This window comes from Balaenoptera acutorostrata, chromosome 11, assembly GCF_949987535.1.
Source record: "Balaenoptera acutorostrata chromosome 11, mBalAcu1.1, whole genome shotgun sequence".
Classification (NCBI taxonomy): Eukaryota; Metazoa; Chordata; class Mammalia; order Artiodactyla; family Balaenopteridae; genus Balaenoptera; species Balaenoptera acutorostrata.
Window position 1 is genome coordinate 12,197,127 of NC_080074.1, and position 17,396 is coordinate 12,214,522.

The following is a 17,396-nucleotide window of genomic DNA, read 5'->3' on the forward strand; positions in this document are numbered from 1 at the left end:
CAGGAACTCGGGTCTTTTGGCGTGATTGAGATGGCTGCTCTCAGATCTCCAACCTTAAGAGGGGGCTGCAGATTCCCCTGCCCTGAGCATACCTCAAGGTCAGCCCGGAGGCCTGTAGAAGGACAGTTAAGCATGTGAGCAGCTCACCCTCAATTAGGTCCTGGCAGCGCGCGCCCCCCAGAGGAAATAGGGGGAACTGATGGGAAAAAATCGTTTGGGACCCTGGCCGCTTTGCTGTGGGACAGAGGGTAACACAAAGGGAAGACGTTTTCTTCTCCCTTTCACTTCAAAAGATACCTTTTGGAAGGTGCTTCCCGGGCTATCACGCGCTCCAAACAGAGGTGGAGCCCCAGCACATCTGTACACCGCGGGAGGGAGCTGGCAGCCGACCGCCTCTAGGGGGCGCTCCGCTCGCAGGCAGCGCGCGGCGCAGGACTCGGGCACGTATCCGTACCCCTGGAAAACCACGTTCTAGGAAAACGCTGCATTTCCTGTAGTGAAATGAGTGGGGACGTCGAGAGCTTGTGATTCAGGGTATTACTGTGGCCGTGATTTCATTTGCACTGCCAGCCGGGGGTGGGGGTGGGGGTGGGGGTGGGCGGGGAGACACCAGTCACGTGACCCTGTCTCGTTTCCCAACCGGGCTGTGAGTTTCTTGGAGCCAGGCTCGTTGGACCTCGGCCGCCCCCCCTCCCCCCGTTCCCTCACTTTAGTCCTTCAATAACCACGTCTTCAGATTTGATTGTGCCTGTCTCCCTTTTCCCTGATGTAGGCGGGAGCTTCATTTAGCCTCTGGAGACCACTCTGAGATGCCTGATTGGAAAGCAACCCTTCTGAGTCCGCAGGGTCTGATGGTTTAAAGGACTCTGCTGTTAAATTACCTGGGGATCACCGAGCCTGGCCTCTCTTAATTTACGTGGCAGTGACTGACACCGGCCAGAGCAAGCTGGAGGGATAGGAAAGGATCAGGATGAAAAGAGACACCTCTTGGGACTTTGTTAAAAAATTTTCTCCCTTTACCAACTCCCCAGCCAGGGTTTCCGGACAGACCTGGTGTCCTCAGACTCCAGCCCTGCAGGGAGGTCAACAGGCAGCCCCTGTCCCCTGACCCTACAGGTCTTTCAATGAGTTCATGAGAATCATGCATGCAAATCAGGCCCCAGAGGCCACCTCTATGCTTGAAGAGAGGCAGGCCGGGGTCAGGGAAGGAGCCTGAGTTTTAGAAACAAGCCGACCTGAAACCAGGGCTTCAATCTTGTTTCTGTCTATATCCATGACCCTGGTTAGTTTTTTGTTTGTTTGTTTGTGTTGGCCATGCCGCGCAGCACGTGGGATTTTATTTGCCACGCGGCTTGCAGGATCTTTGTTCCCCAACCAGGGATTGAACCCATGCCCTCCGCAGTGAGAGCGTGGAGTCCTAACCCCTGGACCACCAGGGAATTCCCCCTAATAAGTTCTTAAGTTCTATGGGTCTCAGTTTCCTCATCTGTAAGATAAGCTGGTCTGGGTTGGGGGAAATCAAGAGTCTATTTTGGAGCAAATTAAGCTTGATGCCGGTTAGACCGGTCAGCCAAGACTAAAAGGAATGTAGATGAAAGTGATGCTTGCTGAGGTAGGAGCAATGGTGGGGCAAGAGTGGGCAGATAATCAACACGTCCTGACATGTCTACTTCTGGAATGTTCCTTGCAAAAATCCTTTCGTCTCCTATCCGCATTGCCACACCGATTCTCTCCTCATCACTTCTCACTCCCTGACTGGAGCACCTGCCTGCAACCTGGTTCCACTCTAGCCTGGCTTCCACACTGCTTTTAGAAGGCTCTTTCTAGAACAAAATCTCTCCTCTTGTTCCAATCTGCCAGTGACTTATCTTCACTTGCAGCAATGTCCTCAAACTTTTTGGTCTCAGGTCCTCTTTGCAGTCTTAAAAGTTGAGACCTCCAAAAAGCTTTCGTTTATGTGGGTTATATGGCTCAACAGTTACATACTAGAAATTAAAAGTGAGAAATTTTTATTTAATTTAATTAATTAATTTATTTATTTTCTGGCTGCATTGGCTCTTCAGTGCTGCACGCGGGCTTTCTCTAGTTGCAGTGAGCAGGGGCTACTCTTCGTTGTGGTGCGCTGGCTTCTCATTGCAGTGGCTTCTCTTGTTGCAGAGCACGGGCTCTAGGCACACAGGCTTCAGTAGTTGTGGCTCGCGGGCTCTAGAACGCAGGCTCAGTAGTTGTGGCACACAGGCTTAGTTGCTCCACGGCATGTGGGATCTTCCCGGACCAGGGCTCGAACCCGTGTCCCCTGCATTGCCAGGCAGATTCTTAACCACTGCACCACCAGGGAAGCCCTTGTGTCATATTTTAGATTCCACATAATAGTGATATCATATGGTAGTTGTCTTTCTCTTTCTGACTTACTTCGTTTAGTATGATAATCTCTAGGTCCATCCATGTTGCTGCAAATGGCATTATTTCATTCTTTTTTATGACTGGGTAATATTCCATTGTATATATGTACCACATCTTCTTTATCCATTCATCTGTCTATGGGCATTTAGGTTGTTTCCATGTCTTGGCTATTGTAAATAGTGCTGCTATGAATATAGGGGTGCATGTATCTTTTCAAATTATAGTTTTGTCTGGGTTTATGCCCAGGAGTGGGTTTGCTGGATCATATGGTAACTCTATTTTTAGTTTTTTGAGGAACTTCCATACTGTTTTCCATAATGGCTGCACCAACTTACATTCCCACCAACAGTGTAAGAGTCCCTTTCCTTTCTGGGGAGCTCCTATTCATTCTTCAAGGTCCAACTCAAATATCACCTCCTCTGTGAAGCCTTCCCCCCTCCCTGCAGCCTGTATCCACAGTACTTTGTACACACTTCATTTATAGAACTTAATACATTGTGGAGGGTCACAGGGCCTTACCAACAACACAGAAATCCCCAAACTGAAAACTGGACTTGGTTTGTTAAATCATTTGCTTTTAAAACCTGTCCTGTATGGAAGTGAGGCTATTTATAGTCCTTTCCCCCGCCTATTTAATTTGAATATCAGCACGTTTCACTGCAGCAATATACAGCAATACAAAGCAACACCTTTGATTCCCAGGTGTTGCTGCAGGCCCCACCGGGGTTCTAGGAGAATAATGATATATGCCCCATATCGTCTTTCTAAACTCTGATAAATTCTGAAATCCAAGATCCATTGGACCCCTAAGGGTTTAGGGTGAGGGGTTGTGGACTAGTATTACGTTCCTGTGAGTATGTCTCCTCTGCTTAACTGATATCCATGAGGATGGTACCATGTCTTAAATACATCTGTATTCCCAGATTCCAGCAGAGTGTCTGGTGTGTGGTACATGGCAAAGTCTGCAGAATAAGTTGAATTTATGAATTTTCCATAACTATGGGGAACTCCCACACTGAATTTTAAGGGGCAGATTGGATCTCACATTTCTAGGGTAGTGTTCAGGTTACAATGACAAATTGAATACATGCCTCAAATTTTGCTCCTTCCTGAAACCGCACTAGAATTTCCGGAAGAGGAATTTTTGAAAAAAATTAAAAAGAAACCCACAATGTTGAGAAAACAGAAACTACAACCACAAGAAGAGAAGGACAGTGGTAACTCATTGGGCAGGCCTGGGAGAGCCGAATCCAAAGCAGCCAAGGGGAGGGTGGAGCACAAAATTCATTGACACAGCAGAGTCAGCCCAAGACAAAGAAACTGGCTGTACCAGGTTTCTCTGTGAGTGAAGGGGCGGGGGAAAGGGGTGGGGCTAAAAACAGGAAGGACTGGGGGGGTATCTTGGGGGGTATCTGGGAAGCAATTAGATCCCAGGTACCCCCTCACCCCCCCCCCAATTCCTGGCAGCTGATTTTCCCCCACTCTGGAAGAAGCCTGGAAGATTATTCTCAGGAGAGGGTAAAGCACAGCTTTTCTGGATTGTGGAATGCCAGGCACAGCCGAGGATATGGGCGTTTTACAGAAAATAGGGATAAAGGAACCATATGCATTTTTAAAAATTAATTAATTAATTAATTTATTTATTTATTTATGGCTGTGTTGGGTCTTCGTTTCTGTGCGAGGGCTTTCTCTAGTTGTGGCAAGCGGGGGCCACTCTTCATCGCGGTGTGCGGGCGTCTCACTATCGCAGCCTCTCTTGTTGCGGAGCACAGGCTCCAGACATGCAGGCTCAGTAGTTGTGGCACACGGGCTTAGTTGCTCCGTGGCATGTGGGATCTTCCCAGACCAGGGCTCGAACCCATGTCCCCTGTATTGGCAGGCAGATTCTCAACCACTGCGCCACCAGGGAAGCCCCAACCATATGCGTTTTAATGCTGAATGTGGAAACAGCACACCCCCATGGCTCCAACCTTCACCCCTAAGCTTGGTTTCTAGAATTCTGAAACCAAACCCTTCCCTTCCGGGGAGGAGGTTGGAAAATGTCTAGCATAAAGGAAAGGCTTAAAAAACACTTACATACTGGATTTCCCAACACCTAGGCCCCACATCACCCTGATGTGAAGGTCCAAGTGGACAGTCCCTCATGCACTCAAAGCTTACAATTTTTTTTTTTTTTTTTTTTAGTATTTCATTGTCAACAGACCTAAGAAATACCTCAAATCTGAGGAAAACCTTTAATATGGAAGAAAGAGACCAAAACAAACAGGATAAAAGCAACCTGGAAGAAACAGACACCGTGCAGGGAGTTTTTAAAAACATATTTTGTTTTCATAGAGATAAGAAAACATTTGTGCATCCCTGAACTGAAACAAAAACAGGATACCATCAGAAAACATTCCAAGATTTAGAAAGAGCTTTAGATATTAAAGATATGATCGTTGAAATTTTTTAAAAAAATCAATAAAAGCGTTTGAAAATCAAGTTAAGGAAACAACTTAGAAATTAGAGCAAAAAGACAGATTGAAAACAGGAAAGAAACAAAAATGGAAGTCTAGACGAAGAGACCCAACATCAGAATAATAGGGGTTCCACGGGTTGCAAGGCAGAAATAGAGACACAGATGTAGAGAACAAATGTATGGACACCAAGGGGGGATAGAGGTGGAGGAGGGGGATGAATTGGGAGATTGGGATTGACATCTATACACTAATATGTGTAAAATAGATAACTAATAAGAACCTGCTGTATAAAAAATAAATTTTTAAAAATTTTTAAAAAGAATAATAGGGGTTCCAGAAGAAAGAGAACAGAGAAAATGGAGGGGAGGAAACCATTCATGAAATACTCAAGAAATTCTGCAGAAAGCAAATTTCCAAACTGAAAGGGACAAGTGTTCATTATCATGGATGAAAAGACACTCAACTCAAGGCACGGTGCTGGAATTTCAGATCACCGGGATTAAAAAAAAGAAGATTCTATTATCTTCCAGAGAGAAAAAGAAAACAGAACTACAGCAGCTTCAGACTTCTCATAGCAACACTGAGGGCTAGAAGGTGACCCAATACCTTCAGCAGTCTGAAGGAAAATAATCTTCAATCTAGAATTCTATTCTCAGTGAGGGAATCAGCCACATATGATGGTTTGACAAAAACATTTTCAAATAGCCAAGATCCCAAAATACTTTCCCATGCAGCCTTTCTCAGCAAGCTACTGGAGGCTAAGTTCCACCAAAAGAGTGTAAATCACTAAACAAAAAGATGTGGGTTCAGTAAACTACTGGAGGCTACTGGAGGCTAAGTTCCACCAAAAGAGTGTAAATCACTAAACAAAAAGATGTGGGTTCAGTAAACCAGAGATCTACTGAGTGACGGTCATGCCCCAGACTCAGAGGGCGATCAGTTCAACCAGTCCAGAGGGAGTCCTGGGACTTAGCATATAGACAGATATATTCGGGGCATTATCCCCAAGATCCTAGCTGGAGGAAGAGAACGCCCAGATCAGCGGAGCTCTGATTCTTTTCTAGATCTTGCCTTGACTGGGTGTTGGTGGAGTCCCTGCCCTCCAATGGTGCCCTGCAGTTGTTTCAACTCCACATGTGTTCAGGTTTGACCCACTCCCGAGACCTAGAGTTAGGTCATGGAGCTGAAAAGCAAAAACAAAACAAAACAAAAAACGGAATAGCCCTCTCCCTGTGAATGTATTTCTACCAGACTGCAGTGCATGGCTCACCCTACAGGCGCTTGCAGATGCCCTGATCTTACCCACTGACTTCCCTGGGAGCAGCTCTTGTAAACAACAGGAGACACACTGTGATGCCTCACTTGGTCCAGTTCATTTTCTCTGGGAAGACTTCATCTATTAGCAGCAATATTGTTCTTTCCTTACACTGGTTTGGGCTTGCTTCTTGGTTTTCCAAAATTAACCAATATATCATTTATTGTATATATCCTATATCCTTATGCAGATGGTAACACTGGCAAAAAGTATGAAAGAATACTTAACTCAGAAATCAGAAGAATATATATATGTATAACTGAATCACTTTGCTGTACACCAGAAACTAACACAACCTTGTAAATCAACCATACTTCAATTTAAAAAGAAAATCAGGATAGGGCTTACCTTGGCGAGGAGAGTGATACTATTTTTGAGGGGCTCACAGTGGAATTTTAAAGGTACCCAAAGTACTCATTTCTTAATCAATTTCTTTAAATGATATGCACATAATTATAATCTTATATATTTATGATTCAATCCTCATTAAAATTTCTAAATTTAGGATAAATGAAGGGATTTTAAATGGCAACTCAGAGATATCAAATGTTTGATTTGTTGGTTTGTTTCTCAGGCCAGTTTGTATCACCCTATTTAACACCAGAAGCTGCCCCTTCCCACCCATCACCCCTTCCCTGCCTCCATCACCTGCCCCTCCCTCCCATCCTCAGGCTCTTCCAGTTCCCCTTACCCTGCTCTACTTTTTCTTTCTTCCTTTTTTTTTTGTTTTCTTGGTACTTATTAGCTTCTTACATCCTCTAGAATAGTGGATCTCAAAATTTTGGGTTCCAAGATCCATTTTATGCTCTTAAATATTATTGAAAACTTCAAAAAACTCTTATGTGGGTTGTATCTGTTGATATTTACCATGTTTGAAATTAAAACTGAGAAATTTTCAAAACCCAGGAATCACAAGTACACATTCTATAAGCTGTCAGACATCAGGTAGCCTCTGGAAGACTCCACTATACAGTCATGAGAAAATGAGCATGCAGAGGTAAATAACATTTGGTATTGTTATGAAAATATTTTTGACCTTGAGGACCCCCCTGAAAGAGCCTCAGGGGCCCCCAGGAGTGCCAGGGACTCTACTTTGAGAACCACTGTTTAGCACAAAGCCCAGCACAGAGTAGGACTACTCAAATGTGTACTTAGTGTCTGTTACACAGAACACCCTCTGTTAAGTGCTACTGGGGATACAAAGCTAGGAAGGACCCAATCCCTCTCCTTGAATCACATCCGCCAGATGCCTTCTGGGCTTCTGATAGTAGAATATTTGCATTCAACCTAATTCTGTTTCTTGAGAAACCCTTTCAGGGCAGCAGTCCTGGGGTTAGTCCAAGAAGAGTCTACAGCCAGTGCACACAGTTAACCAGTCCGGAGGGCTTTATGACACATGTATTTCTCACAGAGACTGGTCACTGCGTTAGAAATGGGGAGAGGTGAATACATGTGGCTTCTTCTGAGCCAAGCCAAAGGAAGCAGGGAGAAGAGGGATGACTCAAGCCTAAGAAGCACATGACCTTGGGTGGGTAACTTTCCAAATCAGTTTCTTCCTCTGCTCATTGGAGCTCTGTGACTAGAGGCTAGTCCCTAGGCGATGCTTCCAGCGTTAACATTTTACCGTCATACTAATGTCAAAGTAACATTTCTGGATCCTAAGCACTTAGTTATCAGTTGTCTCTCTGATTAGTGTGTGAACCCAGCTGAGCCAGTTGTGGAAATTAGCCTGCTTTGGAGATATTTGATCTCCTCTGCCCAGAAAGCCCCAGGGCCACTGGAGTCATTTGGGATAGTGGAGCAATAAAGTAAACAAACTGGATCCCATCACATGATGTAACAAAGAAAACTAAGCCCACCCTACCTACATTTCATCTGGAATCCAGTTTTGGCTAAGCCAGGTGATGACAATTTAAGTCTCAGATGGACTCCAATGAGAAGAGCTGATCTGATTAATTCCCATAAAGTTTATTCTTTTTCATTTATTCATTCATTCAACAAATATTATTAAGCAGATATTATTTGTCATCTGTGAGATACTGAGAATACCCTTATGAATAAAATGCATCTATAATGCACTTAAAATGCACTCAAGAGCTCATTTAACTTTTCCAAATAATTAATTGCCAACATGTAAATATCTGGAGATTTCACAGAAAGAATCCAAACTTCCAGAATTCCATGAAAGTGAGTTTGCCGTTGCCTTCCCTGCTGGGTCCCTGTGGGCGTTTGAGTCTGCTGCCCTTGATGTAGAGCTAGAGGGGAAGTTAGACGGTTAATAAGTAACCATGTGTTAGACTCACTGCAACTGTTGCAAAGTGCTAAGGGGACCGGCTTAGTGCATTTTCTGTGTGTACTGCACGTCCCAAAAGGCTAGAGAGGGGTAGAGAGAGGGAGGGAGGGATTCCAGTCCCCTCAGTGCTCCTAGTCTAGGAAGGCGGCAAAGAGCTAGAGTAGAAGTCCAGTGCCCTGCCTGTACCATGTGCTCCAGTGCCCTGGTGGAGTCTTTTTCTTTTTTTTGACGTGGACCATTTTTAAAGTCCTTATTGAAGGAGCAATTCATTTCACCTAAGTTGGGAGTGGGACCAGATTCCGGATTCCAAGCAGTGTTGAGAGAGGATAAACTGAAACAGGTGGGGAAACGAGGAGGGGTTGGGAGGGAGATTAAGCTGGGAGTCCGCCCTCTCTGTGTTGATTCTTCAAAGCACAGGACTCCGGTGTGGCTTGCCTCTGATAATCATATACCCACTGAAGGCGAGTGTTATTATTTATTAACCCCCTCCCAGTTACGTCTCCTCAAGCCAGTACTCCCTTTAGGGCCTTCTCTTATGCTGCTCTCTCTGCGTGGAATGCTCTTCCCCCATAGCTTTCCATGGCTGGCACCTTCTTGTGATTCAGCTCTTGGCTTAAAAGTGACCCTCTTGGAAAAGCAGCCTTCTCTGGTCTCCCAGCAAAAACTAGCCACCCACTCTCCCTCAATCCCATCAGTCTGGTCTGATTCTCTTGAGTAGCATTTACCACTATCTAACATTTCTACTGCTTATTTTCCCTCTCTCCTCACCAGAAAATAAGCCCTATGAGAGCAGAGACCTGGTCTGTCACCTTCACAGTCATATTCCCCGCGCCTATAACACAACAATCCCGCCACTGAACTGTGTCTAAGGCATGGTGACAGCTGCACAGGGACAGTTGAGAAATCCTAAATTACAGGCTGGAAAGAAAGAGAGGCACCAAGATGTCTAAGGCAGAGACCAGCTGACACCAGCCGAGATAGCTACAAAGTCAAAGTGGTTTGACGAGAAGCCAGAAGCCTCCCCACGGGTGCTGGGGGAGCTGGCCCTCCTCCCTGAGCCTCAGTTTCCTCATCCACAAAGTGGGGATGATCATGATACCGACCTCACATGGTTATTTTGAGACTTATATAGTGAGGCTCAATATGGAAAGTGCTTAGTATATAAAAGTTATTTTTATTTTTTAATAAATTTTCTCTTTGACTTCCTTCTTTTTGGGATCATTTTTCTCCACATGTTTCAGGGAGCTATCCTAGCTTTTAGAGTGCTTAATATGCTCAATACGTACACTAATTCTCTTGGCAAGAATCTTGCCCTTGATTTGTTTGTTGACTATGGTGCCAACAGCGTGCTGGGGAACATGGTGGACACTTCCTGTTTTGCCATGGGAAGATTTGGGGGAATTTTTGAACAGTGCCCATCCCTTGATCGTCACCTTTCTTGTGGATTCACATGTACGTGACCAAGGAACAGCTCCATACTTTCTAAAAGGCCTAGAGGACACAGAGGTGCCCCGTCTCTTTCTCTTTGTGTTGGTCATTTTGGTGAATTATTAGAAGATGGCAGTTCCAGCCAAAAGGAAGGTGTTAGTTACTGTGTAAGATTCATTTTGCCCTCACACTATTTTGTGCTGTGAATCTGAGTAGGCAGAAGAATAGCTGGGGAATGATGAGAGATTAGGACACAGGTCTTTGACAGGAGAAACTTCCATCCCTGTTGTAGTTGGGTTTCTTCAAAACAGACCCCAACCCAGGGATTTGGGTGCAGTGGTTAATTTGGGTTGTGATCCCAGGAAGCACAGTGGGGGAGGAAGACAGGGAAGGAAGAAAAGAGAGGAAAAGCTCCATTTATGACCCAGTTACCATTGTGGGCAACTGGAGCTCACGCCCATTATGGATCCTCTGAGGATTGTGTAGAAATACCTTCCAACTGTACTACCAAGAGGTGAGGAAGATGGGGAATTTATACACCAACTTCTGTCCCTCCTTGGTTAATTGGTGCTTCTGGGAATTCTCCTGGGGTTCCTTCTGGAACACTTGGTTCCCTGGACCGCATGGCTCCTGCAGCCAGAGAGAGCCCTTAAGGCAGGTGTCCAAGTTAGCAAGCAGGTGACATGCATGGCATGTGTGGGGACTGTCTGCAGAACCCAAGGTGACTTCCACGGGAGGCCAAGGGGATATGCGTGTGGCAACAACAGCATCTACTACTTTCTCCTCTGGCCTTGGGTGCAGATTGGGAAAAGTGAATCCCCTGGGGGAAAGAGGGTAGTAGATTGGTATTATTTAAACATATTCATTGCCTCTCCCTTCAGGAGGATTAGACATCCCCACTCCACTGAGGGCAGGCGTGGCCATGTAACTTGCTTTGGCCAATGGAATAAGAGGAGAACATAGGTGGGTCCCTTCCATCATGTGGTCCACCACTGTCCCCCTCTTTCCCTCTGCCACAGACCAGTAATGACCAAGATATGGACCAGTCCATCAGCCTGAGTCCCAGAGTGAAGATGATATACGTAAAGCCAACCCATAATGGATATATGAACAAGAGATCCTAGTAATTCTAAGCTACTTGGAATTTGGAGGAGTTTGTTTCTGCCACATGTCTTAGCTAAAGCCGACTGGACAGGGGAGTGATTTATCTGATTAGTGATTTGGGAAGAACTGGACACAGCTTGGCTTAGCAACTTCCTTACTCTTCAAATTTGCTTGAGTCTGAGAGGGTCAAGCCATGCAGTAAGGAGCCTGTCCCTGTTGGGGGCAGCTTGTGGCTTTCCAGCTATGCCAGTGGCTTGGTGGTTGAGTCTGTCTAATTCAAGGGTGGAGGTTCGCAGCACATCCTAGGTTTGGCTGCACACTCAAACCTAGTGTTTATCAGTAATAAAGGTTTTGATTTTTCTCTATGTTTCTCTGAATCAGTTCCTGACTTGATAGGGAAGAGGTGCTATTTATTGAGCCCTTTCAAACCTCAAGAGCCTTTCTGCATGATTCCAAGTCTCAGGGATAGAATGTTTTTTTTTCCCCAACGTGTTGGCTTCTGCCTGCCTCTCACTGTGGCACTTGCCGTTTTGTATGTTAACATCAATAATAAACAGGAATTGTAACCTTACTTTTGTGTGTTTGTGAGCATGAAGAGTGCAAAATTACAGGGAGTAAGCACTGTCTTAAGTCACAAAAGTGGGGATGAGGAAGGATGCTTGCTTGCCTTGTGGAAAATTATTTCCACCTCACCTTCTCACTATTCCCAACTTTTTTTTCCCTCTTCATGTTTTTTTAATCTCTACTTCCTTTGCTCTTCCCTATAAAACTTAAAATAGTAAATGTCTCAGATTTAAAGAGAGTTGATAGGTTAATGGATTTTTCATTCACTCAATCATTACTTATTAAGCATCTCAGTATGCCAGGTTTTATGCCAGGGTGGTTGAAAGAAGGGATTTGAGATATCATTCGTTTACTGTGGTATTAAAAAAATTTTTTTTTAATTGAAGTATAGTTGATTTACAATGTTTCATGTGTACAGCATAGTGGTTCAGTTATGTATATATTATACATATATAATATATTCACTATATATAATATAGTGTATATAAAATATACACTATGTAATATAATATATAGTATATAACATTCAGTATAGAATATAATTATATTATATATTATATATACTATATATACCATATATGCTATATACTATATATTATATATGCAACATATATAACATATAATTTATATATAATATATGCATATACAATATGTATATAATATATATTATATTGTGCATTATATATAATATAATATATGATAATATACTATATATAATATATATATTCTTTTTCAGATTCTTTTCCATTATAAGTTATTAAAAGATATTGAACATAGTTCCCTGTGATATACAGTAGGCCCTTGTTATTAATCTATTTTATCAAGATATCATTCTTGTTTTCTTTCCCATCACTTCTCCTTCAATGTCAAGCTTTGTATATTGTCCAAAAATAATACTTAATATTTTATTAGAATTGGTGTCATTTTAAGTACCTTCGATATCATAGATTTTAATCAAAATGGTCAAGATTCTGCTTCTCCACCACTGCCCTTTTTACACATTGATTATGAAGTAGAAAAATATTTAGTTATTTTGTTAGGGTAAGTAATGTAAGCTGCTGTAAAACACACACATACACAGACACACACACGTAACCGAAAGTGGCGTCTGGCTGCTTGCTGCTCAAAAGCCAATAAAGAGGCCAGGTTGGTGGAAAAGAAAGTTTGCTTTATTTTGGATGCCGGCAACCGGGGATGGGTGGGGTGGGTGGGTGTGAACGTCTGTTCAAAGGCCGACTCCCCGCTCTCCCCCCCGCCCCACCCCCCGCCCCTGACAATCAGGGGGCAAGAGCTTTTATAGACAGAGGGAGGGGCCTACATGCAGAAACAATACAGTCAGCTCTGCCAGTCATCTTGAAATTGGTCATTGGTGGTCTGATCAGCGTCATCTTGATTGTTTTAGGTACAGTTAATCTTCAGTTCGAGGTTCGGTTTGTTTCCATTTCTTTGAGGCCAATTCTCAGAATTGCGGCAGCTTGTGTCATGGCTACAGCCTGGTCATCATGCAGTTAACCTCTTCCACCTGGCAGGGGTTTCAGTATCTGTAAGACAGCTCACAGGATATGGCTCAGAATATTGTCTACAGCCCTTAAGGAGGAACTAAAAGTCCTTGACTTTGCTTAGTGACTAAACTATTATTATTTGGTTTCCTTTGACTGTTTACCTTTGTTTCTGCATTTTCCCACTTCTCTGATTAAACTTATTCTTTGGCTAGAGTTTTTCCACAGACAAAAGGCAGGCTGAGGACCAGAGTGGGGGGGTGGAGCAAGGACCATAGAGTCCTGCTCTGTTTCACACACACACACAAACCTGAATAAACCTCAGTGTCTTAATATAATTAAGTTTCATTTCTGCTCACATCACAGTCTTCTGCAGCTCTCCTCCAATTGATGACTCAGGCATCCAGGCTCCTTTTCCTCTTATGATGTTATCTCTTTAGCTCATGGCCTCCACTACTGCTGTGGAGGGGAAAGAGGACTACAGGATAGACAGGGATGTTTTCAGGGGCCAGGCTTGAAACTTCTACCCACATTCCATTGGCCAGAACATTGTCATATGTCACCATCCTAACTGCAAAGGAGGCTGAGAACTGTATCTGTGTTCAGTGGACGATGAAACGGTGCAGACATTGTCTTTGCCACAGAAATATTAACTCATATTCTCTCTCCCTCCTCTCCCTGGTATCTTCCACTATTCCCACCCGCCCTTCCTTTCAAGAATAAAGCTGTTACAGTGGAAAGGAAAAGAGAAAGGAGAGTCAGGGCCAAGCTTTTGAACTTCAAAAGACTTTTGAAACATATAGCTTGCGAGAAAAGTCTCTGTGTTTTAAAAGCCTGGTCTTTTTAACTCCCAAAGTCTAAATCCTGCATGGCTCTGGTCATGAAATCTACACCCTGCAAAATCTAGGGGTTTTCTCCAGGATTGGAATCAGCCAGGACCAGTCTTTTGCCTTCACCCAGGAGAGGCAAATGTGGCGAGGGTTGAGGAGAGAAAGAGGTGAGTCCAGAGGAGATCAGAGCTGAAGCCGCATGTGGGTCTCTGAGGATCCCTGACTCTTCCTAGATGGAGCCTCGGGAGGAGACAGGGAGAAACAGAGCGGTATCTGTGGTATCCTGCAGTATCTGGAAGGAGAGGAGGTCTGTGCCTCACCTCCTTTTCAGGGTTCCCCTCCAGCAAGGGTATGAGAAGTAGGGATGCTTCCTCTGTGTCTACACAGCAGGGGCCCAAGACAGCCTCTTGGAGATTCCCAAGGCCTCGGAGAGGTATGGGAACAGCGGGGGTTTTCCAATGCCCTTGACAGAGGTGTGAAGTTGATAGGACAGAGCCTTTCCTGGAGAAGCCCTGGGTTAGCTGCTCTCTGGGTGGATCAATAACTGAGGAGCAGGCAGGACAGCTCAGCAGAGGCCAGTCAGATGGATATTGACATCCAGACAGCGACCCGGAGGAAGATACTTGAGCAGGTGCCGGATACGACGAAGACCTAATGTCTTGATGCAACAAAGGTCCAGGAGCTTACGCCCCAGGTGGAATGCAGGATCAAGATGGTTATGTTCTGTTTCAGAAAACAAAAAGTTATACTTTTTTTCCCCTCTTCCCTATGAGATTTGTATCTTCCCAATTTAAAACGCCCTAAAAAGTCTGCAAAGACAAGCTGAGGCATGGAAGGGACAGTGGGCTTGGAGTAGGGGGACGGGAGTTCCTTTGTCAGTAACCATTCTGTATGACCTTGAGCTTGTCGTTTCACCTCTCTGGATCTCAGTTTTCTCATCTGTAAAATGAGATGTAGTACCACCTGTTTGGCGGACATGTTGTGAGGATTAAATGCGAAAAAGTCTCCTGCTTCAGGGTCTGGCATGTGTTAGGGTCTCAGTGAACATCTGACCTTTCCTGCTTTTCTCATCTGAGGTCATTTCCAATTTTAAAACACCATAATTCTTTGCGGGAAAGATGCATACATCTGGCTATGTATACCACGGCCTGGAAAATAAAATAAAATAAAATAAAATGAAATGTTTTCCCCACTCTGTAAGGAAGCAATAACAACCGAGAATGAAGCACAAAACAGACAATGAAAACCCAACTTGAGAGGAGGGCGGGGTGGGGGGGGGGTAGGGGGCAGGGTGAGGGCGGTGACAGCACTAAATGAAAAACAACCACTCAATACCCTGCTATCATCCTTCATCAAACTACAGAAATAGAAACCAGACAAACACATTATGTGAAGGGCAAAAGGGTTGGCAAGGTTCTGGCCTATAGGAAAAACCCAGGTTCAATAATGCCATGAGCAGAGGGAGGTAGGGAAGTGAGGTCAAAGTCAATGGCCGGGTTTGTGTCTGGACGGCTGGTTTTACAGTCCTAATGAGGCTTAGACATCAGACATTCCTCCTTTGCTGAACTCAGTTTCTCATTAGGCTCTATATCTGCTCCTGGATCAGCCAGCCACATGGCAGGAGTGGTTTCCCCTTCATCCGGCTGATGAATTATCAAGGGTATTCTCCGTCTTTCTTTTTTGGGAAAAGAAAGCTTTGGAGTAGAAAATGCTCTCTTCTATTTATATCTACTCTTCTCTCTCTGATTAAAGAGATAATACATTTTTGGGGAAGGATTTCAGGCCTCGAGCACTCTGCCTCTATTTAGAAGAGTCCACGATTAAGATAGCATTTCCAAGAGGCTCTGCTCTGCTCTGGGTCTTTAGCTGGTCTTCCAGGGGATGTGAGATGAAGGTCTGTGTTTTTGAATATCTTCAGGGTTGTTGGAAGAGCCACATATTTTGTGTCACGCTCTGCACTCAGCGCTAGGTACACAGACATCAAGGAAGGGATTAAGAAAACACTCATGTTCTCAAAGAGCTTATAAATACAGAGATTTACACCACCAGCTCATCTGACGTCTGTCAGTAACCAGAGTGTAGGGTTAACAATAACTGGTGTTTGAGTAGATCTTTCATACCATCTCTTGTCTGCTATGGGCCCACAATGGCCCCGTGGCTAGGTGCTCCGGCACCCACTTACCTCTCCCAGTCTCAGTTTGAAGACAACTGACTCCATTTCTGGTCCTCTGACCTGATCCCGGCACTATTATCACCTTATCAGAGTTTTCTCCTGGTGAGCAGTGCTGAATGCCTCCTAAGTCCTTGCAGGCACCGAAGAATGTGCTCACTTTTTATCAGAAACCATATGGTGGGAAACTCCTCCCCATTTTTAAAGACCCAGATCAAACATAACATTCATAGTGAAGCTTGTCCTGTCTCCCCCAGGCAGGGGGAGTTACATCTTCCTATACACTCCTATAGCTGTTGGGGCACATATACTAATCATATTAATAAGGATAACAGCAGTAATAATAGTAGTAAAAAGGTCTAAGTTACCATTTATTGAGTGTGTCTATGAGCCAGGTGTCATGCTAAGTGCTTTACATGCATTATTTAATACTCAAAAGAACCCGGGGTGGGGGGAGATACTATTATCATCCTCAGTTTACAGATTATATCACTGAGGAGTCAAGTTTGGCTGCATGTAGAAACTCGTCCACAGTGGCTTAAGCAAATGGGAACTTATTTTGCTCAAATAACGATAAATTAGAGGTGGATGGGCTGGGGCTGCTATGGTGGCTCCACAGTACCATTCTTAGCCCGTAGTTTTTGTTACCGTGGACACAAGAGGGCTGTCGTTTTTCCCATCTGTGTTTTGGGCGGGAGGAAGGATAAATGACAAAAAGCAAAAGATGAAGGCAAAGAGCCTTTTCTTCTTATGGTTTTGTCTAATTAGTTGGGAAGGGATGCTATCCCCTACCTACCTCTCTCTGGCCAGAACTGTGTAACGTGGCCACCCTTACCTGCCAGGGAGACTGAGAATTCTTTCTTTTTAAAGCTGGGAAGATTTCTGCCCTGAACAAAATTGAGGTTCTGCTAGTAAAGAATAAGAGGAGAATGAATATTGGGTTGTTATCAGTGCTTGTCACACAAATGAAAAAACTGGGCCTTAGAGACGCAAAGGATCTTTCTTGTCCAAGACCAGAGAGATGGCCATGCCAGATTCAAACCCATGTCTGTTTGACACAAGTCTGTGTTCTTGACCACTATGAGAGGTGACCTCCTTATCATGATGCATGACAATTGTCTTTTTATTTGCTCATCCCTTCTTCCCTCGACTGTGAGCTCCTTATTCATTTTGGTATCCTAGACTCCTGCCCATAGTTTGTTGAGTGGATAAATGAATAAATGTTAGGACTTCCATAGTTTCTGCAGCTCAAAATTCTTTCTAGGAAAATATTTTAAAATTGTCCTCTTTCTTGGGCTTCCCTGGTGGCGCAGTGGTTGAGAATCTGCCTG